This window comes from Pteronotus mesoamericanus, unplaced genomic scaffold, assembly GCF_021234165.1.
Source record: "Pteronotus mesoamericanus isolate MK-2021 breed Mesoamerican mustached bat unplaced genomic scaffold, CSHL_Meso_final contig_32, whole genome shotgun sequence".
NCBI classification, from domain to species: Eukaryota; Metazoa; Chordata; class Mammalia; order Chiroptera; family Mormoopidae; genus Pteronotus; species Pteronotus mesoamericanus.
This window is the reverse complement of record NW_026555134.1, coordinates 7,765,411-7,792,821: the sequence shown is the minus strand read 5'-3', so window position 1 is coordinate 7,792,821 and position 27,411 is coordinate 7,765,411. Positions and strand designations below refer to the sequence as shown.

At 41.2% G+C, this 27,411-nt stretch overlaps 1 protein-coding gene across 4 annotated transcripts in view; it reads left to right on the top strand.

The window, feature by feature from the left end:
* The window catches only part of PALLD (palladin, cytoskeletal associated protein), a 348,613-nt gene that overhangs the window by 259,962 nt on the left and 61,240 nt on the right, over window positions 1–27,411 (top strand). The window contains exon 1 of one of the 4 annotated variants that reach the window (XM_054576072.1): window positions 10,122–10,182. The exons of the other annotated variants lie outside the window; for them this stretch is intronic. The gene's annotated coding sequence lies outside the window, so the exon portion shown is untranslated. Of the gene's footprint in view, window positions 1–10,121; window positions 10,183–27,411 lie in introns of those variants that run through there. 4 annotated transcript variants of the gene reach the window in all.

Below are 27,411 nucleotides of genomic sequence, written 5' to 3'. Positions count from 1 at the left end.
ATCTCAAATTAAATTTGTGTATTTGAAGCTATTATGTCTATGAGCCAAATAGTGCTAAAAGGGAAGCTAAAAATGAAAGTCTTAAAGCAGATGCTTGGTCAGGCTGCATCTGGTGAATTGAGTTGATTGTGTGTGTGTGTGTACCTTAAAACAATGGGATACTAAGGTTTTTTGGTCATGTAACCCCTTCCGTAAAATATTTTGTGTGCATTTGTATACATATACATATACATATACTCACACATTAGTGTGTACGTGTATATGTATATATACCCGTACATGTAATATACAGACATATATTATGTATTATTACATGTATTATAAAATGTACATAAAGATAGAAAATTTTAAAGGATAAGATAAAGAGAGGTTTAAGTATTTTTCCTCAGTTTTTCATGGATTATCACTGAAGACCATTGTTCTATGGAATAGCCCAACACCCATTTGAAGAATTGCTACGAAAGTCGCACAGCCAGGTCAGGGTGTGTGACCTTCAACCTGATCCCAGGACCACAGCTGAAGAGAACCTTAGTGATCATGCCATCCAGCCCCTCCATTGAACAGATGAGGAGACCATGAGATCAAGGGACTTTTGCCTAAACATCCTCATTTCCAAGAAGACTCAGGACCTGATGAGATCTTTTCTATATTTAAAGTCTAGTATTCTTGAACTGAGAGAGTCTATCTTCAATGTTCTTACCACGCACACAGAGTACTATATGAAGTTATGGAAATGTTAATTTGCTTGAGTGTGGTAATAATTACACAGGGTATATTTATAGCAAAATACATTGTACACCTTAAATATATACAATTTTTATATGCCAGTCATACTTTTAAAAAGCTGGAGAAAATCAGCATAAAATAGGTATGGGATAACAATGAACCATGCTTAGGAATTGTTTTACCAAATAGAGATGTTTTTTGTTTTTAGTTTATTTGGAGGTGTGGAGGGTCTGGAGGGTAGGTTGTAGCAAAAGTACCCTCTCTTTCCCAGGAACAAGTTGAAATTGAAGAAGAACTCTTTAGAAATTTAAAAAGGGGAAAGGGGAGCATTTTGCAGGTGGCATTGAAGGACACCAGGACCAGTAAATAAATGCTCGGGGAAGGGTAGTGTCGGAACGGGAGCAGGTGACCAGGGAAGTATCGGGAGCTGCGTTCTAAACTGGAATCACATCTTCCCACGTTGCAGCCTTCGCTCAGGTGCTAACTCATTCTTCAGACACAAAGAAGCCCAACTTCTGAGTGCTCCAGGGATTTTTGTTAAGCCTTATAAGGATATTGAAATGAATTAACTGCTGTGCTTCACCTATGTTTCAGTAATTCACTTTCAGTGGGCAGTGTTTATTTCCCCAGATGTGCAGTTTGTTCACAAGGGAGTTATGAGTAATAAACTCATAAAAGAAATATCCAAATGAATGAGCAACTGCAAAGCACCTGTTGTTAACAGCTGATTGTGTCTCCTCGCTTAGATTACAAAGAATAAGAGACGGGGTTTCCTTCATTTAAATACTTGTTAACACCTACAGATTTAGGTTCACAGAGAAAACAACTAAATGGTAAAACCCGTCTTTATAGTTAATGAAAGGAACGAAGAGTTCAGACAATCATCAGGTACCGAAGATTAGGGCTGTGTTATGATTGTCATGGGCCCTTGGCACTTTTGTCTTTGTGGGTCCCTTTCTTCATTAAAAAAAAAAAGAATTATATTTTACAACTGCATTAGTATAAAGAGGACTAAAACCCAAACTGGATTCATTATTATATAATTATCATTCTAATATTAATTTATATTCCTTTTTCTTCCTTCTGAGCATAAAAATATTTAAAATTTAAAGTTTCTGTGGGCTGCAGGAAGTGTTGCAGGTGCCAGTTCCGTCCCTCTGTGAGCAAGGGGCAGCTCTGCCTAGGGTGGCAGGCAAGGACACTTCATAAACTGGCAGGCGGCCTCACCTCGTTTTCCCCTCCTCCTAATACTGAGCATTGCAAGTGCCCTTGAACTTCTGTTCTCTGTGTTTCTTGAAACTTCTCTCTAAGCAGCAGGTGGCTCAAGATTCCCTTTCTCCTGAAGTAACATCATTTGCCTAGAAAAGCCAGTGGGTGCCCCCAGCCAGCAAGCCCTATGGGATTGAGAACTTTACTTTCTAAATCTTAGTTCTTCCCTGTTGCTCAGAAATTACATTTTAAAAACTGGTGCTCTCACATACGGCTGCTCACATAGGGCCTTTTGGCCAAGCATGATGACTGGGAGGCAGGTGACTGAATCCAAAGCAAAATCCTCAGTGATACCGGAAGACTGTGCCTTTGTTCTCGAAAATGGAGTCAATGGAGAGGGTGGTTTTTGTCTGACCAGTTTCTCCATTGTTGGGACACAGGGTTTTGTTAAGTGTCATACAGTGGACAAACAAACAAGGGAACAAAGGCACCAAAGTTATGTCAAGCTTAGCTTGCGCCACCCACAAAGGATGGAACTATGATGTTACCACCTGCAAGCTAATGAACTAAATGCAACAATGGGCCAAAACATGTATATACCTGTTGTGCATAAATCGGTCTGTAATGGGGCTTTTTAAGAAAATTGAGATAATGATTTCCAAAGGGCTTGGTTTTAGGAAGGCAGGGCTCAACTTAGTCTTTATTTATGGTTGCTGTCTTTCTTTTTTCTTCCTTTGAGAACCTTATTTTCTGAATCTTTTTTTTTTTTTGCCAACTTAGCTCAAAAATTACCTTTTTAAAACCAGTGTTTACTTCTGATTTGCCTCAGTGTAGACTTCTCTCTCTTTGAACTCTATTCATGTGCCACAATTTATTACATATTATAAAGGACATGGTCATCTGAAAACATTTATAGGCCACTAGTTTGCTTTAATATAACAGATTGAACCAAAGTTTAATTTGAAGAGACTCTTGATTTCCCATCAAGATCCTAAGTTAGTTAACTCTTTCTAAGATTTCTAAAAACAAAGAGAAAATATGATATACTGATATAAAAATAACCTCAGTTCTTTGGAACAGTGGGAATACTTTTTACATCTAATGGCATCTTAGGTAAACATCCCAATTTTTTTCTCTTGAAATCTAGTACTTCATTGTCTGAGTGATAACAAAGTATATTCATTTAATGGGCCCATAAAAGGCATTATCAATATTATTAATTTAATTGTTTTAACTGTCAATCATTTATACTATATATCACATAAATTTATTCCTTTAACTACTGTTACCAAATATTTCATTCTATGGATCTTAAGATCCACATCCAGGGAATTTTCCTATGTAAAGTGCATTCTTGAAACTTCTGTTTTTAAAGAAAATTTAATTGGAATATGTGACTTACCCTCTTCTCTCTTTTCTCATTCCCTTTCCATACCAGAGTCTAGACTTGCATATTTTATTGTGTCAAAGACATATATTGTAAAGTATTCCCAATGATTCTCTCAGGAGTTGGATATCTTTGCTAAAAAATCTTAAATTGCAGCACTCCAGCCAATCTCTGTGTATTTCCCTAATGAAAGAAACTAAGTACTTCAGACAACACAATCTTACTCATTTGAACCAGCGGATTCCTGTATTATTTCAAGGGAATGGGTACTCAAGTTCAGAATGTGAAGGATTTGGTACAGGGAAGATTTCAGGGTTTGAGAAAATAGGCTTAATTCCCTTCTTCCTGCCAATGTGGTTGCCTATCTGTATCCTGTTGGAGTCCATGGTTTCCTTTGCATTTAAATCATCACTCTGAGAAGGGCACCCCAACACCTATAGCAGCCCTGTTACCAAGATAGTATTACTTCCTATATTTCTGGGAGCACCAAGGGAATGATAGCTGACCTGTGTGTTTCTGAAGCAGCCAAATAAGTCTATATGAAATGCAACACAGATGCCTTCTTATGGTATCACCATAGCCAATGGTATTAAGAGAATCAAACAAGTTACGTGTCATCTCACCTATAACTTCATAAATTGCCATTAGAATCAATAAATATGTAAAGATGTGTAATCCTAAACTGACAATGTCATACTAGTCCATGATTAATCACTATATTTATAAGACACAGCTTAAGGTGTTTCTTATGCAGGACAAAGTTAAACTCACCAGTCAGCTCATAGCAGTATTTCACCATTTACTCAGGAGAGTCACATAAAAAGGCAAATTCCTACTTGTTACTATGCCTTTTCAGTAATCCACGTGGAATCTGTGGATGATTCCATCAAAGCCAGCATAACTCATTTGATTTGGAAAAGGGTACTTAATAATGAGTCAGATTCTTTTGTGGGTAAAGCAGGGCATGTTTAGAAGCTGCCTTAACTATTTCAGGTCAAGGAGACATTTTTGTGCACACTAAAACTTTGCAATAACAAATTACTGACTTACCAATGGAGATCTCAGTATCCTGAGATTGTTAATGGATTTCCATAAATACGTACTTTTAAAATTAAATTTATTAGGGTGACATTGGTTAATAAAATTATATAGGTTTCGAGTATACAGTTCTATGATATATCACCTGTGTATTGCATTGTGTGCCCATGGCCCTAGGTCAGATCTTCCATCACCATATATGTGACCCCTTTTACCTTTTATCACCGCCACCCGCTTCTCTCTGGTAACCACCATGCTATTGTTTGTGTTTATGAGTTTTGGTGGTTTTTCTTTTTTTTTTTTTTTTTGTTTGTTGCTTCCAGTTTTATATCTCACATATGAGTGAAATCATATGGTTCTTAACTTTGTCTGAGTCCATCCATGTTGTCGCAAATGGCAGTATTTCATCTTGTCTTATGGCTGAGTAGTACAGCATTATATATATATACATTTTACTCCAAATTTATAATCCATGGAGTTTTGGTTCTGGAGTTAACAATTTATGTTATTGCCACTCCATGTAGCAGCTGTGTATGTCTGGACAAGTTACCTAACCTCTCTGTGCTCACTGTCTTCCTCTATGAAGGGAGCATGGTGGTAACAGCCATACCCCCCATGGCTTGTACAGTGAGATGGAATGGATGTGAAGTGATTGACAGAGTGTCAACAGAGTAAAGTTCAGATTATGATTTTTCACCCTGTTCCTAACTAAATACTGTGTTTTATTAAAAAAAAAAATCCTGAGATACTGTAAGTTTATAAATGGACACATTAAAAGGGGAAGAAAACTTACTCCCACCTACTACATACCAAACAGGGTGTTAGGCGCTGCACAGGCAGCCTCTCTATCTTCTCAACAGCAGTCCGAGGGAAACACCTTTACCTCTGTTTTACAGATGAGACAACAAGCACCCTGTGAGTGTCTGGCCACAGAGAAACAGCCTTTGGTTGACCCCAGTCTGTCTGGCTCCAAAGCCCAGGCCCTTTTCAGGACCCCCTTCCTCCAGACTCTCTCTTCAGGCCCCTGCGAGCTCCGATTCTCTAATTCCTCTGGAGTTGGTTTAGAGGTTCGGGGCTTATTTTGCTCTCACAAACTCAGTCTGTTCTTCTGTTTACAATTCCATGGTTTTCCTTTACATCCACAGCCACAGACCTTCGCGTTGTTGCCTTTTCTCTGCATAGTATATTTTTATGTCCTCTGGGTTCTAGTCACATTTACACCAATACAAATAGTTCCATTTTCTTTTTCCCTTACCCTTTCTTCCTTCTCATGATAAAAAGTTACGTTCAAAGAGCCAGAAAGTTACCTTAGCCAATGGAATATATTACCTTGTTTTCATATTGAAAGTATAAATTGTCCTTGGAGGTTTGTCCTGTCCGTCTGCCCGTAATAGTCTGTGTTCGTAATCAAATAATGCACAGGGCTTGGCCTCTTGAGAAGACCCACATTTTTACTTTTAAAGGTGTCTCACTCTTGTTATAATACTTTGGTAGTTGTTGTGATTGAAACAAATGTTCCATATAAACTGCTGCAATTAATTACAGAGTCCAATGCAAAGGGCTCCAAGATTTTTTTAAAAGTGCTCATTTAAAAAAATAAATAAATAAATAAAAGCCGATGTTAAACACTCTAGTCTCAGAAACATTTTTTCCCAAAATAATATTAGTCAGACCCAATATCAGGTAGAATCTGTAATAACTATTTTTCTAGTTTTGTTCTTGTTTGCTGAATATGGTGAGTTGCCCTTGCAAATGTAATACCAAGGCCTTTTAACCTAGACTCTGTGCCTTTTACAGATATAGCAAGAGGTGAATCAATAAGTTTTTTAAAATAATATCAAAGCACCAGAAGTGAATGGAAACAGACTTTTATTTTGAATTGATACCAGAACACGGGTTATATATGTCATAGCTCACTCTGAGAAAATACATAGCAATGGCCTCCTAACAGAGAAGATGCCAGTCCAGAAGCCAAGAACTTTCTAAGAAAATTACAAGTTTTTGGTAATTTTCATTAAAATGTTATTTTAAGCAAAATGCCTTTTACTGCTATGTGTATATAAAAGGAGTGAAAACACAGATTTTGGCTTTAGTTTATATGTTAGAAAAGCATGATTGGGCAAAGTATACTTATGGTGATAGCTATTCTAATGGACACTTGGCAAAAAGGCATTTATTTGATCACTAATACTGTCTGCTTTCTAAAATATTACTTATGGTGAGCATTTTTGAGATAGGTGCTTGTTAGTACCTGCCAACAATTATATACCTGTATATCTATTTCTGCCTCTGTTCAGTGAATACCATTTGTTTTTAGCTGTCTTTTGTTGTTTTGGTTTTTAACCACTTGTGTTTCACTTTTTTCATTTGTGAGAGAGGGAATACGAAAAGGGGAATAAAGGAATGATTTGAAGCGTTACCTTCGTCCATTACACACACTGCCGTGAACAGCGAGAAAATGGAGCAAATTAATTCATCTCAAAGTGGTACATTTGAAGCTACAGGTCTGTGAGCCAAAGCACGTAGTGGTGAAGCTAGAGGTGGGAGCTCTACACCGCACCCTCTGCCAGACACTTCGAGTGAGGCCAGAGGGAGTCCCATGAGCACAGCGCCTGGCACCCTTGTTGACCACCCCTTTCCTCTTCCCTTAAAACCTCAGAACGCTAAGTGTTAGCTAATGAAGAAAGAACAATCTAAAAAGAATGTTCTTCATCAGAACCTGCAATTGAGCACTAGAGGACAGAGTGTTCTTTTTCAAGCTTGGCAGAAATTCCTGTCAGTGCCTCTACTGATAAGGATGTTCACAACTCTGGGACTTGCCAAAGCAATAGCTAAGATGTATCCACATCTCCCACTTTTTTGTACATCTTTAAGAGGTGAAAGCATTATAATGTTTCGTGTTTTGCACCAGTTGCTTAAGCCCTCCTGGATTTGAGCTCTGAAAAATGAAAACTGGTCCACATGAATACTTCTTTATGGGCTGTTGTAGTAGGAATAAGACAGACGGCGGATCTCATGGGTCAGACTTCTTTTGCTGCCACTTGAGTGTAAAAGGATTGCATACGTTTTCTGGCGGTTAATCAACTCTCCCAGTCTCTTCCATCCTACGCACACTCCCATGGTATGTAAACTCTTGAGGTAGTAGTAACTCATGCTTATCTATTTTAGTCTTTCTGTGCTTATGTTGAGAATGGACTTCTAAATCATAAAATCACAAAATTTAAGAACTATAACTTTAAAGTTCATTAAATTTTTAATTCCATTGTTGTGGAAATAAGAAAACCCGAGAGTTCCACAGTTAATGGCACAGGCCACTAAGTCCTAACTCATTTTATTTTATTAAAATTCATTTTTATTTAAGGATAGTTGGTATATAGTCTTATATTGATTATATTAATTTCAGGTGTACTATATAGTAATTCAACATTTTTATACCTTAAAGTATCACCCCGCTCATTCTAGTGATCATCTGTCATCTTGTAAACTTATCACAATATTGTTGACATATTCCTCTTCTTCTTTTCACCCTTTCCCCACCCGCTCCCTTCTGGTGACAATCCCTTTGGTGTCTGCTCCTATGGGTCTGTTTTTGTTTTATTTTTGTTTTGTTTTTAGATTTCACATATAAATGGAACCACATGGCATTTGTCTTTCTTTGCCTCATTTCACTTAGCATAATGCCTACTGGGTCCACCTGTGTTGTAGCAAGTGACAAGACTTCATTCATTTTTATTGCAGTGTGATATTCCATTTTGCGTGTATGTGTGTCTTCCGTCTTCTTCATCCATTCTTCTGTTGATGGACCCCTGTGTTGCTTCCATCGCTCGACTATTGTAGATAATGCCACAGTGAACATAGGGGTGCATACGTCTTCATATTAGTGTTCTCATTTCTTTTGGATAAACACCCAAAAATGGAATTGCTGGGCCGTATGGTATATCTATTTTTAGGACTCTTTCTTCAGTATCAGACTGCAGGCTGTGAGGAAACCCTGTGTTGTACCAAGTGATGTTTTTCTATTGCCCTGATGGTCATTTAACACAGAAATGAGCCAACTAAAAATTCAAAAATCGGCAAAGTTAAACAGTGAAGTACTGAAGTCTTTTTTAACCTTTCATCATCTCAAAAATAGAAAGGGTGCAGATGCCTTGTGTTATGCCTGGCTACTGTATATTGTAGGTTAAAAAAAAAAAGTAGGTTACAGAATCATGTGTAAATGATCTAATCTATGTTTAAAACATGTGTTTAAATACATATACAAAAGTCTGGAAGAGTGGACTGTTAGTGTTAACAGTGTTTATCTCTGAGGGTAGGATTACAGAGAGACATCCACTTTGGAGTTATTGTTTGAATATTTTACAGACAAGATTTAAGCTAAAAATTGAATAAATCTATTTCAGAAAGATAGGGTCAAGCTGTAAACCTAGAAACCTTACTGTCTGATATTAATGATGAAGGTAGGGATAAAATTACTAGACCATTTAAACATAGTTCACTAGCCGTTCAGATCTAGTTGACATTTATTGGTGTTTACTTGGTGACCATTGTGCAGAAAGGGCCTGACACAATAATAGGTGTTCAGTAAATGTTAGCTATTAGCATTCATTCATGTATCCATTAATTCATTCATTTTTCCATTCATTCATTCATTTTATTGAGAGTTTATCATGTGTCAGAGGTTTGGCCCCACTGGTCAAGGGGCGCACAGTACGGTGGGTCAGACAGGACAGAAGCGATTGTGGTGTAGTGTGTTAGCCCCACTACTGGAGGGTTATGTATGGAACGAAAGGTGTCCTTCATGGCATGTGTAAAAGGAAAAAGTTTCTGATCTGGACGTAGGGTGAAGCCCACAGAATTCACAAGTTTTCCATAGGAAACTAATTTTGAAATCAATGAGTCAATGTCTTCCTTTAAAACACTTCTGTAGAAATCCCCATTGTAGTAAGTGCACACAAGTGACTCAGATCCCCTCCTAGTTTGTGACAGAAGAGCACAGGGTGATGGCAGCCTCCCTAAAAAGTTGCTAAATCGGAGTGCTATACTTCTTACCCCAAGGGTCCTGGATTTAGTTTCTCACTGAAACACAGATCAAAGTAAACCAATTAATGGAAATCTAGAAATTATCATTTCATTCTGCACGATACCTGCAAATCCTCAGCCCCCAGGTTAAGTGTAAGCGAGAGGCCCAAGGGAGCTGGACCTTTCCCACTCCACCCCACCCTACCCTTCCCCCTGCCGACCCCACCCCACCCCTCCCTGCCCCACCCCACCCCACTCCTCCCCGCCCTGTCATGCCTTCGGGACTCCTTCCCTTCCAGTGAGCATTTATTCCTTGGCCCTCGGTGCTTCCCTGGAGTCAGATTTATTGGACACGACGTTTTAGTCTATGGAGGGAAAAACACAATCACAACTCACCCTAACATGCAGCCAACATTTCTGTTGGTCCAGAAAAGAAAGTGAAAAGTTACATGCTTTCCCATTATCAATTTTTGAAAGTTCCGGGAAAGCTCAATTCATCACTTAGCTGCTCGGGAAGGGGTTTAAGACCAGAAAAGGGGAGGGGCTTGGTTGGGAGGAGGGGGCTGGGAAGCTTGAGCTAAACTGGGGGCCGGTTCCCCAGGCCGAGCCCCGCCTCCTTTTCTCCTGCACCCGCTGGCCTCTCAAGCCGGGACGGAGACTCTTATTTTGAAGTGAGCTTTCCGGAGACTCACTGAGTCACAGTGGTATATAGTCCTGGTACCTGCCCGGTGCCTCCGCCGGCAGAGGCTGCGCCGGACTGCACTGGGACTAGAGCACGGTGAGGCGCAGCCCTGGGATCAGAGGTAGGCTCCGGAGTTGGCCCCTTGCCTAGCAGAAAAGGAATTAAAGGAAGTGAAGGGTGCAGGGTGGCCGGAGAGCTGGGGGTGGGAGGGCTTTAGGAGGAGGAGTGGGTGTGGGGAGAGAGGCAGAAAAACTTGTAAATGCAGTGTTCCCACCAGCCGATGGTCTTCTCGAAAAGTTCCCTCCCTCCCCTTGCGCGATTTGTGCAGAGACCTTTGAAAGCTGAGCTCTTGTTGGGAGTTTTGCATCATAACGGGGCTGGGACTGGGGATGCTTTGCTGCCTGGAGTGATCCCTCCCGCTCCGCTCTTCTGATTTTTCTGAGCCCATTTCTCCTTTAATTGGGGCCCCTCTCTGAGAGGGGTCAGACCTGATGTGGGAAGGCGGAGAACGTGAGGCTGGCAGAGATTGGGGGGTGGGCGGGATGATCTAATTCCTGGGCAGCTGGTGGGGGAAGGAGGGGTCTGTCCATCCCGAGCCAAGCCTGGGCACTGCACCCTCGCCCCTCTCCAACCCCGTCCTCCTTCCTTTTCAAAGAGTTCACCCCACCCTGGAGCCATTCAAAGAATGTTTGCCTATAACTGTGGGGACTCTCCCTTGCCGGTCCGCCGGTGGCCAGCACACAGTAGGTGCGCTTTGCGGGCTTACTGCTGCTGTGGACCCTGAGCTCCTCCTCTACCCCGTTCGTGGCTCTGGCTTTGTTAGCAGCGACTCAGATCGGGCCAGGACGTGGCTGCAGCTTTAGCAGCCCACTGGAAGGATTCTGTGAGAAGTCAGGCTAGCCCTCTCTAGGATGCTCTGGGTTCCTAAACCGTGAGCGCAGGGTTTGGGGGAAGAGGTGATCTGGCCCCTGGAGGTAGCGGCCCCACCTCGAGGCCGGGGTCTTCTCTTGTTTGCCTTATTTAATATTTGGGGGCGTATCTTTCCGGAATGGTGAGTGGTCCAAGACTCCAGTCTGGAGAGTTTGGTCACTTGACCCCAGAGTGAGGTCTGGACTTCTGCACGGGCCGGGAATGAAGTGGGGAAGGGGAAGCGGGCGTCGGACAGCGGGCCTCCTTGGGTACAGGCATCTTCCCACCCTCCTGGGCCGGTCTTGCTTTTGCAGCAGGCCTGGGCTGGCCAAGCCCTGTGGCTGATGTGCAGGCGAAGCACCGAGACTGCTGTGCACTCGTCAGATCCAAGGGTCCTTAGGCGTCCTAGGCTAGATGAATCTACATTTTGATTTGCAGTCAGGTAGAATGAGCATGAGAAAGGCAGAAATGGAGAGGCCCAAGCTTTTGATGCGCAGAATAGTAGGTGCCTGGGTAACCAGCTTTTGAAAAACTACCCTTACCTAACCAGTCTTACCCAGTCCCACACCTTCAGGCCTAGCGGTGGCCTTACCAACTCTGGAAACTGCCAAGTTTTGCCTTTAAGGATAGTTTCTTGGTTGGTGTGAGGAAGGTTTCTGTCAAAACTGTCTCAATAACTGCCACAGAGAAAAAATTGGCCAATTGATTGCCCAAGGACTTTTGTTTGGTTACTTCAACTGCAATGGAAAGACATCAGCTTTTTTACATCCCCAAGGAAAGAGGATATTATTTTTCTCAAGACCTGGCAAACTTTGATTTCGTGATAAGAGGTTTGAGGGAACTTTTCTTCCTGATCTATTCACATTGTGCTTTAGAGGGGTTGCAAGAGTTACACCTTAAGAGAGAGGATGTTAAGTGGTTAGTACATCCTTGAACAATATATAATGAATAGTCAAGAGCTATATAATCAACAGCTTTGTCAACTAATTCCTAAGCTTTATTTTTTACTTACTCCATTTATTATACATAAAAATAAGATTTATTTAATATTTATTGTTTTGTCTTTACAATAAGCATTGGGATGGATTGCCCAGTGCCCACACCACATCCATTAGTAGGAAACTAGACATGTGCAATGAATAACAAAAATGCCAACATTCTAACCATCTCTTTGGCCGTGTGAAAACTTGATGCTCTGCATGAAGAGCAGGGGTAGGTGGTTGAAAATAATGTGGCTTTATTGTTTGTGACTGTTGAACTCTGTGAATCATAGAATTCTGGCAGCCGGTATGGTACAGAAGCTTACCTGTTTTAAATGGTATAGTAACTTAATGCTCAGTCTGTCCCAGGTGAGGATGTTGACTTTGTAAACAATAGATAGCTGTCCTAGTTAGAGCAGCCCTGGTATTTTTCAGTAAATCCTGTGGGCTCTAGTTTTTTGACTTCTCAAACTTTTTAGGATAAAATAAAAAGTGAATACTACCTACCACATTGCGCTGTTGTTCATGGTTAAAACTTTATTTTCCCTAGTCAATCTTGTATTCTACTATATTTGAAACAATTAGGTATTAGTGAATTATAATGCATTTCCTGGAAATTATCAAGGAATCTACACTGCTCAAGGTGCTAAAGTCATTATTTTACAAGGAAGCTATTTGTTTGTTCAAACAATTATTAATTGTTGATTTCCACCCCCCTGCTTTCCAGATTACTTTAACAATTATTGAGAACTGTAAAAATATGTTACACATTGTCTTTTCTTTTGTGTATATTTCCACATAAACACTTTCATATCAAAATATATTGTACCCTTTCAGCATTTATTTCAGAAGATCCAGATAATCATCAGGTAGTCAAAGTTCACTATACTTCTAAAATTACCTACTATTTAATATCTTGAAAATAATTCTCTTCTTCAAGTAAATGGGGAGGCGGGGGTAGATGTTAAATATACCTTTAAAAATTAAGGATATGTTAAAAAATAAACATTAAGGATTTGGATTTTAAAAAAAAAAAAAAAAAAGCCCTAAATACTCTTCGTTGAAAGCCTTCCTACTATATTATATTTATTAGCTTATTCCAATAATACTGAGAGACAAAACAAGAAATGGAACTCTCCCAGATTTTGAAGAAAGGTGTAGGGAAAATAAGAATTTTGTCCAGGATCATCAAGAGAGAAAACTGAGGCACTGGGATCTGCCTAATTCTGTGTTGCAGGTTTTGGGCTTTAAAAAATCTCTCTCTGTTAGTTTATGCTAACACAAGGGATTTTTTTTTTTTTCCAGGAATGCTCTGTATCAGATTTTGTCAAAGCATAAACAATTAGAGATGGTAGAGGAGAGAGGTTGCAGCCAAGGAGAATTAGTGGGCGGGAAGCTATGGCCCATTCTGGGGCGGGGGTGGGGGGGGGGGGGGGGGGGGGGAATGTGGAAGGCAGGGAGAGAAAATGGGAGCGGGAAAGCCCAGGCGGGGCAGGAGCCGCACCATCTGGAGGCAGCAGTGTGTGCCCCACCCCAACCACTCTTAAAGGCATAGATTTCTTCCTGAACAGTACATCTCAGCTGTCTTATTGGTTATGTGCCCTGATTGCTAACACATGCTATTCCAGTTAGGTGAGCCCCTCTTAACTGTGTTTAGTGACTGCAAGGAACTAAACTGAAGATGGGGGGTGGTGAGTTGATGTCAGTTCTGACTTTCCTACTGAATGCGTATTGGCCCGACTGTCGAAGCCCCACCACTGTGGTAAGCTAAGTGGGTGATTTCCACAGTTTGGCACGGACTCGTGGAGGGCAGAAAGGCTTATTTGATGGAAAAGATTTCCTCCTGAGAGAGAAGCTGCCATTTGCAAAGGTGTGTCAGCCAGAAGAAATGAGCAAATGACCGTTTTCTGGTTTCTATTGGCAAAACTTTGCAATGTTTTTTTCCATATAGGAGTGTTAAAAATAGATTCATAGGAAGACACACAAAACCAAGTAAAAAGAATAGACCCCGCGGTTCAACCAATAGGAGGGGAGAGAAGAGCTAACCATTGCTAAGTCACTGTCACTTACCAGGTTCTGCTGGGTGTGTCACAGTCTCGACCACCTCGCATTCTCACAAAATGCTCTGAGGTGCCCCGCCATGTTTCTGGTATTATAGATCTGGGATCAGGAGCCCCATTCACAGAGGAATGAAGCAGTCCTGAACCACCATCCATGAAAATCTGAAGCTTGACGCCACTTTGCAAGACATTTATGATGCCTTTGAGAAATTGTCCAACTTACTGAGAATTAGCAGCCCTCAGCTTTCAGATGGGTTGGATTCTGGATGTGGATTTGTAAATTGTTTGCTGGGAACTCTGAACACACCTTTTTCATGGAAACTATGGCACACTTCATGGTTAGGTTCCCAGCATGGCCCAGAAATCGTAGCTGAAATATTCTGCTTTATTAATAGTACCTTAGAACTGAGCCACTATAGACATAATATGGTTTTTGTGGGAAAATGCTCTCAAAGCTCTAACTTGATTTTTTTATTAATGGTTTTTAATCCCAGCAACAATGGCAAAAAGGACCCCGCCTTCTCTTTTTCCATTGAAACCCTGAAGGGAAAATAAAGGTACACAGAAATACATTTCCTTTTACACTCCCCTTATGCTAACAGAAACCCCACCCGGGCACTACAGAGCAGCTCGGGGAGGGGAATCCCAGCGGTAGCTGGCTTCGTAGCCACCCGGGGGAAAGAGAAGAGAGGGAGAAGAACCGGTAATATGGCAGAAGTTTGGCCCAGTTGCCAATCAGCTGTGGGACCTATTTTGGATAGCCAGTCCTTGTGAGTTGCCTGTCGATTCACATTGTTTCTTCAGTAAACATAGTTTTTGCTACAGAACCCCAGCCTAGACATCAGCACTACTTAGTTGTATGTTCATTTATTTTTAAAGCCAGGGTTAGCTTTTAAATGGTACTGTCAATAATAGAAGGAAAACAGATTTGCAGGCATTTTATACTTCTTTTTGATGCCAGTCCATGAAACTCCCAAACAAGTACCTCTTTGGGCATGGATAGACTTAAGGTAAACTTGGGTACTAATGTATAATTACTATATTCTAAATAACCACATAATAAATACCACTTGTTGAACACTTACATTATATTGGAAAATGTACTGGAATGTTTAACATACTTTGACAGTTAACCCTCACCACGATCCCACACAGTAAGCACCCCGATCTTAAAGAGGAGGAAAGTGACACCCTGAGAGGGTGAATAATTTGCCCAGAGCCACACAGGCAGGAAGGGGCCAGGCCGGGGCCTCATTAACACAGTCAATATAGTCGAGCAAGTCCTGCGTCCTGCATGCCAGCTAAGACCCCAGGAATGAAGCAGTGACCTAAATGAACAAATATGCGAAAATCCTTGCCTCATGGAGCTTATGTTCCAGTGGTAGGAGACAGACAATAAACAAAGTAATCTAAACATCCAGGGCTTCGTATGGAACTATGTGCTATGGGGGAAAATGAAGCTCAAGAGGAGGATTAGGAATGCCAGCTTAGAGGAGGGGGCTGCAAATCAGCGAGGTAGAAAATCAGGCAGAAAGGTAGCTATGAGTCGACAAAAATGAGTCCATGAGTGCTTCACTAATGTTTCTTGTGGCAAACCATTTTATTCTGTAACACCAAATATTTGTGGATGTGCCGTCCTCATCAGTCACACCCAGCACTCCAGCAAGGGACCGAGGAGCTGCGTAAGAGCAACAGATGGAGGGCTCGGTCTTGCCCATCAGAGGTCAGGAAAGACAGGGACAGTTGCTGAAGGGACATCTTCAGCAAGCTGATGGTTGGCCTTCGCAAAGAGCACAGAGGCAGTTCCTCTGGAATCCTGGGAAGAATGCGGTGCCTGGGGGCCAGGATGCAAGGAGTGGATAGAAGTGGCAGTGGGAGCTCATGGAGCTTCTCTACTACTTGTTTCTGTTTTCTCAGTGAACGAGAAAGGGTGGTCATCAGCTGAGAGTGAGTGAGTGAGGGAAGTTGGAAGAGAGAGGTGTGGAACGTCGCCTGGGAGAGGAGGGGCCTGAATGTAGCTGGTGATCTGTATACTCTGAATCTGCCCCAGGGTGCATTCCACCTCAACTTCCACATGTGTTGGCCCTCAGAATTCTATAATCTCGTTCACCTCTTGAGAAGAGGGACTGTCTTTGTCACTTACATGAAGCAGAGCCCTGCACTTAGTAAATATATGATTAGTCTTTGTTGAGTGACTACTAAAATAAACTTCATATACTTTTGTCCAGAAATTTCATTTAAAATGTTCTGTACTAATCATCACAGTAATGATTAGTACAGAAATCATTACCCTTCCCTACTCTGAAATGCTCTAACATTTAGAGTCCCTAAAACAGCACTTGAATACAAGTTTCTTTTATTGATTATTATTTCACTGAGTTAATCTCATCTCTCTATATTAAGATTGAACTTTAGACTATAAAACAACTCTTAATTTTATGTTCTTTTGTATTTCTCTCCAATGGGCCCCTAAATCAAACCTCATCCCTACCAGATCACGCCTTTGTTGAACAACAACAAGGATGTCGTCTGCTTCTACTTTGTCACGCCTGGTGGGTTAACATGCTGTTCATCAGCTGGGAAACAGGAAAATCCATTGAGGTAGTTAGAATAATGCAGGAAATAGATATTAATGGTATCAACTAAGTTAGTGTCAAAGGAACTAAATGAAGCAGTTGGACTCCAGGGATGGTTAGAAGATAGAATTAAGCGCACTTGGCGTCCAGGGTGCGTGAAGGGTGAGAGGGGGCAGTGTATCAGGCGTTACTCCTAGGGTCCTGCCAGCTGGGGGGGATAGAGCTGCCATTTAGAGTGACGGGGACAGGGAGTGGAGGAGACCTGAAGGCAAGACCAGTTTGGTTTTGAATATACCAAGCGGAGGTGTCCAGGAGGATGTTAGGAATCTAAGTCTGATATTCTGGGAGGAGATCAGAGAGAGAGAGAGAGCAACTTGGAAATTAGCAACACTGGCAGTATTTAAAGCCTTGGGAGGGGAGAACTCTGCCTCCACAAAGAGCAGAAAGTGAGAAAATGTAATTTTCAGTTTCTGAAGGTGGCGAAAAGATCCCCTCATCTGACGAGGCTATAGCCCTGCACAGCCTGCCCAGCAACAGAACATTGAAGTGAAGCATACCCCGGTGAACCACAAATGAACTAATTCAGAACTGGAGTTGGAAAAATTTGTGGTTTTTCTTGGTAGAGCCTCATTTTTTATGTGTCTTCATAACTATAAATGGCTGTATTTATATGAAAAGTGGCATGTGGATTTTTAAAAAGGTCTATTTTAGGCACTTATTAAGAGACAAAATGTGTCCAAATGTACTCCATACTTTTCTCACATATCACACGATTGTGTTATGTAACTGAATGTTTGAGCACATACTGTCCACACCAGCAACTGTAAATCTGTCCAGGCAAGTGATTGCAAGATACCCAGGGACAGTAGATAAGGAGTTGGACCTCGCCTCTCCAAAGCTTTTATTTGCAAGAAAGAGTGGTATATAAAAATTTACAAATCTCTCCCAAAGGTAGAAAAATCATCTAGGGATAGGACGGCAGTTGTCCAAATCCAAGCATTCCTTGGCCCTTCTTCATACACAATCGGCAGGAGATGTCAGTTTGCAAAAATACAAAATTATTCCATTTAATATCAGTTTGTCTTCTGCTTTTCCAGAACTGTGCAACAGAGTGATAGATGCTCAGTGAAGCCACCAGATATGTGAAGCTGCCAGATTTTTTCCTCCACTGAGGTCAAATTCCTGGCTTCAGCCTACAAGTAAATGACAGAAGCTAAAAAATCACCTAGAATTATTTTATATGTAGAGATTTAGAAAAGTCTAAATCTAGGCCCATCACAAGCATATCAAAGTTGAGATGTGAAATCAAATGCCATTTATGGAAGGCCAAGTCTTATTCATTTAAAAATTCTAGGACCTTTGCTACATCCTAGTAGGGGAGGTAGGGAAGGCAGTTGTCCTTACTTCCACTACACAGATTTTGAAAACCCAGTGGAGAGTGGTTGTGACTCTCCAAAGGGGCAGTTGTCAGAGAACTTGGATCTCCTGATCCCAAGCACACGTAGCATCCTCCCTGAGATGCAGGCAGTTTTACCACTTGAAAATGTGCACGAGGGGCACCTGCGGAGTTCCTGAAAATATATGCACAGGTGGCCAATCTGGCAGTCAAGGTGAGAACACTGGTTACAAATTCAGGAGGAAAGTTTTTAAGGACGACTGCCAAATGTGTAAAATCCTGAAGACTAGTTTACTTGAGAAAGTAATTCCCATGGAAGAATCTGGTCGGGTTACCCAGGGCACTACACAGTGGCACTTTCTGCAGCTTGGCCACTTGCCCTGGGCCAGCAGCTGAGTGGCATCAGGGTGTTGCAGGGACTCCAGCTGCTCTGTGTTTGCTCCTTTCCTCTATATGTATCTATAATATCAGTAGCTCCCAGGCAGGCCCAGGGTGGCTTCTGCAGCTCTGCCTGGAGCTCACTCTTGCTGTATGTTTATCTTCTTCCTAACCCCATCATTTTGATTTTGTCTACTTATTAAGCCAAATACAAATCTGAAAATGAAAGAGAAGGATAATCAAATGGGCTCTTAAATGTTTGCTCAATGTTATTGTGGTTTTATAGTTGTCTCATTTTACTATATGTTCTTACATCTATAATTAGGATATATTTCAAAATCACATTGATAGTGCATGATCTCATAGCCTATGTAGTAAAACAATTATTGGTTTAAATAAACAAAATAATTATATCGCATTCACAGTAATCCAGCTATATTATTAATATGCAGTCACTTGAATAAATAGCAAAGAATATGGTGAAGGCTGAATATCTTAAAACAAAATCTGGTTGTACAGTAGGCTCTGCTTTGAATCTTGGGTTTAGTTCTTCTATGTAATGGCTTTTGGATTCTCTTCTGACTTTGAGATAAGCAGCCCATCCTTTCATCACTGTGGTTTAGGTCCAGTTTCAAATGCAAGTATCCCTTCTACAACCTCCATTTTTTAAAAATCTAATTTATTGGCACTAGGTATTCAACTAAAATGATGAATCAGGAAAGGATTGACAGCATCCCAGCCCTTAGCAGTGGATTAAAGGTTCAAGTGCTAGGAAACCACAGGGTCTGACTGAACCTATGGGTCATCTTCTGGCAAAGGTAACCCAAGCCTGGTGTTTTCCTTGACAACCTGGAAATCTGCATGTCGGTGTGGATATCTTGAGTTAATGGTATAGATACCTTGAGTTTAGAAATGCATCAGTGATTTTCAGGCATGCTTTCTGCTGCCTTCTTTTATTTTCTGAACCAGCTGAAGAAACGGCTGTCTCCCCAAGTCTGTCTTCTGATGGGCTGCTAGTTACAGCAGCTCAGGGTCTCCACAGACAGCTGTCTCTTCCCAGACAACCCGTATTGCCCCAGGGTCTCTCTTGGTGTCACATAAAATAGAGACGAGATGAAATGAGCTTAAATAACCTTCTCAGCTTTACTCTCCGTGTCATGTCGAAAGGGAAATAAAAGGCATTCCCATCTTAATTGCATCTACTTCTTTCCTCTTCATCTTTTTGCACGCTTGCTTGCATGGGATGTTTCGTTGAAACACTTGAGAAGTTGATGACCTTATGGGATCTGATTCTGCAGTCTTGTAGAAGTAGAAAGATAGGTGTCAAACATCTAGTCAAGTTCCAAATCATAAGTCTGTGCATAATTGGTAAAACTATATTAGAAATCAGGCTTCACAAAAGTCCCACGTGCCTGTTACCCTCCAAAATGATGGAGGTGGTTGAACAAACATGTAGTTAGTTGTGTGCGTACATCATGGAACCCAGCTCTAAATTCGAAGCATGACTGCCATGGCTTTGCCGAAAAGGAATTCTAAAGGCAGTAAGGTTTGCCATTAGTGGTCCATGGCGCATAAATGAAAGACTTCCCTGCAAACCTTTTGGTATCCTTTATGCTAATTTATAATTCAGAAGAGAATACCTTTTGGACATTCTCTTCTGAATTATAAATTATAAATGGCAGGTAATTTGGGAAACATGGGATTAATTAATGAATTGGAGTAATGCCTAAGCTAGGGTAACAGGAAGAAGTTTGCTTGCAAAAATCACAGGTTCCACCTGGTCAGGAGTTTATTTTCTCTGTTTAGCTTATGTTAGAGAAAAGTTTACATAATTTAAAATGAACGTTCTCAGTTTACATTTGACTTTCAATGATCTCAGTTCTCAGACCTCAGAATAAACACATTTAATATAGTATTTGTGTGCTGTGAGAGTTCTGTTGACCTCATGCTGTGGTCATCGTTATAGCCCGTTATTGCAGGTAATAATGATGCTATAATCAGAAAGTCTTCCCATTGTATAGTGGTTTTGAAGTGTACATTAGTAAATGCTTTTGCTATTTTAATAGCCAAGGAGGTTCATCACATGAATTCGAGGCCTTCCATATTAGGCTTTTGGAACCACATGAGGTATTTCAGAAAAATGGAGACTAATTGAATTCAGAGGCTTCTGTGGGGTAAGCAAAGTAAAGAATTCAGTCAGATGATGTCATCCAAGGGCAGCAAGCCCATACCCGAAAAACTGGCAGCAGCTTACCCATTCCGAGCCACCTGAGACATTTCCTGGGCTGGAAGCGGTGTTACGGAAATTGAACTTACCTGCCAAATTTACCACACCTTGCCAAAATATGGGTACCTCTCATACTGCCTCAAGAATAATTACAGCTTTACTTTTTTTTTCAACTAGAACTTCCGTGAAAGTGAAGAAGAAATCATTAATGCTTGTATTTTAGCAGATAAGAAAAGGGCCATGTATGTGTGCTTCCCCGGCCCTTTGAAAATGGGGCTTGTAAGTGGCTTTTTCTGTGAATTATTATTCATGAGGAAAGTAATATATTTGACTGTACAAATCAAAGAACTTTTACAAAGAGCTCTGTTTTTGTTTTTGTTTTGTTTTAGGCCACAGTTCCCCCAGCAAACAATTACTATATCCCCTTTAAAAATTAACAATCATGATTGGCTATATCTGGAAATAAAGGTGGTTCTTAATTGACCTTTATGCCCAAATCCAAATGAATGGCTTTCTTTGTGTATTCAGTCCTGTTAATTTTCAGTGTTTATATGCATTCTGTGTTAGTTCTTCCAACAGTCCCATGAGATCATGGTTTATCCTATAAAGACTTCGATGCACATCCATTTCACAGAAGGAAAAATGAGCCTTGAGAAACTCAAGCATTTCTCCGAGAGGTTGGGCAGCACAGAGCTCACTCTGAGCTTTTCTAGGTTCCCATCTACCCTCCTAAAACCTACGCCCTCAATGTTCAAGACTTTGTCATTTCTGTGGTATTCTTTAACCCATGGAAGTCTAATTTTATCCAAGATTTATGAGAATATATGAGGTGAAAAAAAGTTGTGCAACAGGAAATTGAACTATAATATCCCACAGCATATCTTCCCTGCCAACTTCCTCATAAATAGAGGATGAATTCCAAATATTAAAATGTTACTGTTAGAGTATGACATACTTGAAAATCTTTCCATATGCTTTGAAAAGCTAGCAAACATATCTGGTGTCATTCATTTACTCTGTGAATGCTTGTGCAGTGCGCTCCATGCTTAGTATTTCCCTGAACGAATAAGAGGTTGACCTGGCTCCCGTGTGGGCCGGGCAAGGGAAGAGCCCCACAGCAGGATGGACTGACCAGGCCTGCGGCTGAAGCAGACACAGAGTCCTCAGAGGATGGCGTGACCAGATCTGCAGGGGCGGGGCGGGGGGGCGGGGGGGTGTGTAGGGGAGGCGTCAGGAGAGACCCAAGGTCTGACAGTGGTGAAGTTTGATAAAAGTTGCATCTGGGTGGGGAAGGCAGTTTGGCTGCCTGCCCAGAAGCCCAGAAGTGGGGCAATTGTGTGTCCAGAGGATGGTGGGCAGCTTACCTGACTATTGAGGAGCCCGCATAGAGGGAGGTGAGGAGGAGGTGGTGAAGAGGGAGGTGAGAAGGGTGTTAGACTGTGAAAGGCCTTGCCTGTCATATCCTCAGAGTCATAGAAAACATGCAAATAGCTTCTTCTGTGAAGAGACACTTTCATAAATTGATCATGGTATTTCCTATCTGTCCTTAAAGAAGTCTTCTAATTTCTTTATTTTAAAGGCAGTCTCTGTGTGATCGGCATATGTGCCTATGCCATATCCATAGGTTCAATCTCTGTTGTGAGAAATCTTTCTGGACGGTTTTATAAAGATGTTTTAGGACCTATTTACCACTTCTTATTAACACCTTTGCTCTTTTTCTTAATGTCATCCGATTTTGATTATCTTTAGACAGGTTATTACGAGTTTAGAAGGCTCCAAATTAAATTTCTTTAAAAAAGAAAGATTTACTCATACAAAGAACTTGAAGAGTCAGGGCTAAGAAAGGGCCGGTAGGAAGTAGGGCCACAGTTTTCAGAATCATTGTATGTTCCCAAAGGACTTGAGAGCAGCCTGTATTAATCAGCCCTGCAGATCTTTATACCACTGATTTATTTAACAAGGCTCTTCCTTAATTATTAGTGAAAAACTCTCAGAGGTACCACAAATTAATGTGCTCTGAATGAATGAGGCTTTCTCTTCCTCTAATTTGAGAGCAAACAATTGTTCCAGAATCATTGTGTTTGCTCCTCTTTTTCTCTTTTCATGATCACCTTTGGTCATTTCATTACTACATCATCTATAAAGGAATTCAGCTGCTAATGCTGCGACTTCAACTCTTAAAACACACCATTGAACCAGGAATATCACAACTGGTTGGAAATACTATCTTGTACATTTGTTCAATTTACATCCACCACACACTTTCCTATTTTTATTCTTAAACATAAGAACTAGGGTAGAAAATATATTAGAAGGTCACTGTAGGTCCACCACATACAGTCAAAGTGAAGGTTCGAGTTTGTGGGTTATTCATTTTCATATGTTTGCTTTTGTCACTTTGGTAACTGAGAGCTAAATTTGTCTGTTTGGTATGTGTAACTTAAGCAGCTACGGGTACCTGATGATTATCATACACTTAGTCCTTAGTAACACATAAGGCATCATACCAGTATCATCTGATCAACAAAGTTTCCTTTGTAGGATGAGTGAGAGGTGGAGTTATTTTGCAACTGTCTTATATGAATTCGAAGCACCAGTTCTGTGAGGGTGAGTGGGTGTGGTACGTATGAGGTCACAGGGAACGATCCCTGTGGAATTTCGCAGCCTGCCGCTTCCAGGTCGCCTGCGCAAGTGCCTGTATGTCATGGTAGTGACGTGTAACAGAAGGAAGATGGGTTGCAGGAATTGGGGTGGCTGACGGTCATTCAAACTCTTGTAAGTTACAGTCTAACCAGAGTAAGGCAGTGGGCCTTGAATTGCAAGTTTATGCCCAATATTTAAAGGGCATTCTGAAAAGTAGCAGCTCTAAAAAAAACGTGGTCCCCACACCCGTAATATCAACATCACCTGGGATATTGTTAGAAATGAAAATTCTTCGGCCCCTTCCCATACTGGCTGAATCAGAAACTCTGAAGAGGAATGCAGCAGTCTGTGTTCTTTCAAGCTCTGGATAATTCTTAGGTCCAATAAAGTGTAAGAGCCACTGCTGTACAGGACCTTCTTGTCCCTTAAATGAGATTTGAAAGTAATGATATACCAATGACAGGGCATCCATTTTTTAGCTACTTCTAGAAATAAGCAGTGCAGTTGTCTCTTGAATGGTGTGGGAGTTAGGGACGCCAACCCCCTGCACAGTCAAAAACCCGTATGTAACTTTTGACTCCCCTAAAACTTAACCACTAATAGCCTACTGTTGACTGGAAGCCCTAACAATAACATAAACAGCCAATTAACACATATTTAATGTATGTATTATATATACTGTATTCTTACAATAAAGTAACCTAGAGAAAGAAATGTTAATAAGAAAATCAAAAGGAAAATACATTCACTGTATTTATTAAAATCCTCATGTAAGTGGACCCACACATTTCAAACTCATGTTATTCAAGGGTCAGCTATACTATCAGTTATGGCTAGCAATATTACCAAGAAAAAAAATGTTAATTTGACAGCCAAGACCAAAGCAAAACACGGTTTCAACAATTGTTAATGAAGTGATAGCTTGAAAGTACTGGACCAGCAAAAGGGGACTGGATTTTAGAGGTGACCCCGTCTTCCCATCCGGATTTAAAGGATTCTTAATTGGAATGAACTGAAAGTTCAGTTGGAAAAAGATTGGAAGTGGATCATCTTTCTTCCTTGCTCTTTCAGATAGTCATAAGATCTTTTCTGAGGGCAGCTGGGCTCATATACTCTTTGACCCGTCAATTTCTAGCGATTTTTCCCACAGAAAACTCAAAACAAGTATGCAAGTTGTACAAAGGCTCTTCATCGCTATACCATTTGTACTGATGAGTCCTTAAGGAGACCAGGTCTGTCATTAAGAAAGAGTGGGGCGCGCTGTACTGTGGAATACTGTGAGGCCTTTAAAAAGCGTGGAGCAGAGCTCTGTACCAGTGCGGAAGGATGCTGCGGCCTTTACTGGGGGAGTGAAAAAAACGCAGGAGAAACGCATGTGCTTGATTGAACTTTCTTGAACAGAAACCCAGACTGTAAACATATGTGTGTTATATGGATTTGTATGTGCACAGCAAAGGTTCTAGAAAGCTAGCTCTACGCCAAACCATTCACAGTGGCTTTTCTGGGCAGTGGGGGTTACGTGAAGATGGGTGGTTATATGGGGGCAGAATTTTCACGTTTATTATCTTAGAACTTTAACTTTCTTACACTTGAATTCCCCACAATGAATGCATAATCCTTTTGGGGCAGGGTGAGGGGGTAGAGAATAGTACAAAACTAAATCTGGAGTATAAGGGGGTGGCTAATCGGCAGCAGTGCTCTTCATGGTCCTCTGACCTCCCGTTGCCCAATCAGTGTTATTCAGGATGGTTTTCACTCCCGATAACAGAGCTACTCAGAGTTTTAGAACCAGAATTTAACCTCATCTACTCATTTTACTTGTGAGCAAACTGAGCTCAGAGGGGCGAAGGGACTGGAGCCAGGCCCCTCTGATTGTGGCAGAAAAAGCAAAGGGGAGGCCTGTCACCCCCTCCCCCAAACGGAAAGTGAATCAGGCTGAAAGGAAGTTTTGTGCTTTCCGTCCCAGCTCACTCATGCCAGCCTGAGCTGGCCACTTGGTTTCATCCTAAGGCTTATCCTTGACAGGTTCTAAGACTGATAATTAAAGTGTAAATTTCTGTAATTTAGAGGTAGGGTGTGCTCATCTTTGTGGTCTGTGACTGGAAACCAGAACTGTTGAGCAAGGACCATTATTCACTGCCTTTCGACCCAGCAAGTAGGCCATGCCATTTGGGCACAGTTCTACTCGGAATCATTTTCTTTTTCTCTCTCTTTTTCCTTAAAACAAGGCTTCTCACACCATCGCTGACCATAAAATAATTTGAAGAAAATGTAAATACACTCAGTATATGAAAGGAGACAATAGTGAAAGCAGAAAGTCAGGATAGTTGTCACACTTAAAACTATTCTCTGTTCTGGGATTTAAAAACTGGTAGAATTCTAGCCTTCAGTGTAGAATATACTTTCACTCTATGTCATACATAGTTGAAAGGAAAGGCTTAGATTCACTCACACTCAATAATTATTCTAAATCGTAGCCTTTTGCCAAATAATGAGAAGATTCAACTTTATGACTATATGCATTTTATTCCTGGACTTTATCAATGTCAAAAGCTACTTGGAGCTCTGATTTCAAGAGAGAACGAATTTCAAGACTTTTATTCCCCGAACTGTTTTGTAGAGTGATTAATTCTAAGTTCACTACAGACACAAGTGAACTCTCCCCTAAGATGCAACATAATAAGAATACTAATCACACTCAGTGGCCGGAGGGAGGTTAATTTGCAGCTCTTCAGGCAGGGTATGAGAATTTTTCCTTAAAGCAGAATACACTGATTCAGTCCTCAGCACGAGCGCCACTCACATCTCGGCCTAAATTAGTTCTCGTGTATTCCAACATTCTTGACCAGGTCCGCATTCCGACTGGGGACGCCAGTTGACTTTTGTCTTGATCTCTCCTCGGGAACAGATAGCATCTGAGGAAGAGATAAGCTGCCCGCAGCGCTGAGCTGTAATAGGTTCCAGACCTCCACCAGCCCGTTGTGCAAGCGTTGCCCTGGACGACCCAGGGTTCTGTGAAGTGCTTGGGATGTTTTGTTGTTGTTTGCTTTTCAAGAAGCCAGATCAGACTTTCGTCACTGTATAAACTCCAGTTGGGGGAAGAAGTGTACATTTTTAAGGTGATCTCTGTAATGCTCTGGCAGACTCCTTGTGGAGAGAAAGGAAGAGACTGTATATTTTGGCACGTGGCAGTTTTAGTAGTAACAATGAATTCATTGACAAACCTGTAGAGAACTTGATGGCTGCTTTTAAAAGTCTGAATTGAACTCTCTGCTAGATTCGGAGACCTTAGAAAGGATTTCAGCACAAACCAAATTGAATGCTCACGGTTTATCAATATTGAAGGAAAGTGAAAGGAAACTAAAATTTCTTGAAAGCCAGGTTCAACATTATACTTTTACATTCATTGGCCTCAGTTAAACTTTAGAAATCTTTTTACTAGGTATTATTTTGCCCATTTTTAAAGAAAAAAAAAAACCCACTGAAGCTTGGAGATTAAGTAACCAGCAGTGTAGAGATTCAGACCACGTGTGGCGGACCTCCTCACCCTGCACGTAGTAAGATAAGAACGCAAAACCAGCCCCAACTCCACTCCTTCTCACCCCACACCCCCCCTGAAAAAGAAGAGATCCTGGACTATATTTCTTCTCTTTTATTGTGTACACATATGAAAGAATTAGGTAATGTTTGGTGTCATAAAATACAACAAATTAACTCCTCACCAGTTGTTCAATATATTTAATTGTAAAAGGCGATAAACTCCCTCAGTCCTCCCTTGTACCTGAAAAATACTAAGGCATGAAGGATCTGACTACAAAGAAAATGTTTTTGTCTGAGTACAGAGCCAGGAAACTTAGTCGGCCCGGTTCCTGAAATTTAAGTGATCTGCCAGGACCTGAGTGGGGGGAGGTAGGTGGCTGGAGAGGCCTGTGACCTATGCTCAGTCCCTCCTCCCGACAGAACGGTTCCCTGAAGCCTCCCCTCCTGGAGGTAACAGAGGCTCAGCCCCTACTCACACCAGGAATTCAGAAGATAAAAGGAAAACATTTCCCTGCCTATAAAATGGTTTGTTTTTCATATGGTGTATCTAGGCACATACTATTAAACTCCCTCATAAAAGTCCTCTAAAAAATGACAATCTTCCCATTCCAAACCTACTTGGATAGACTGGAAAACCCAGT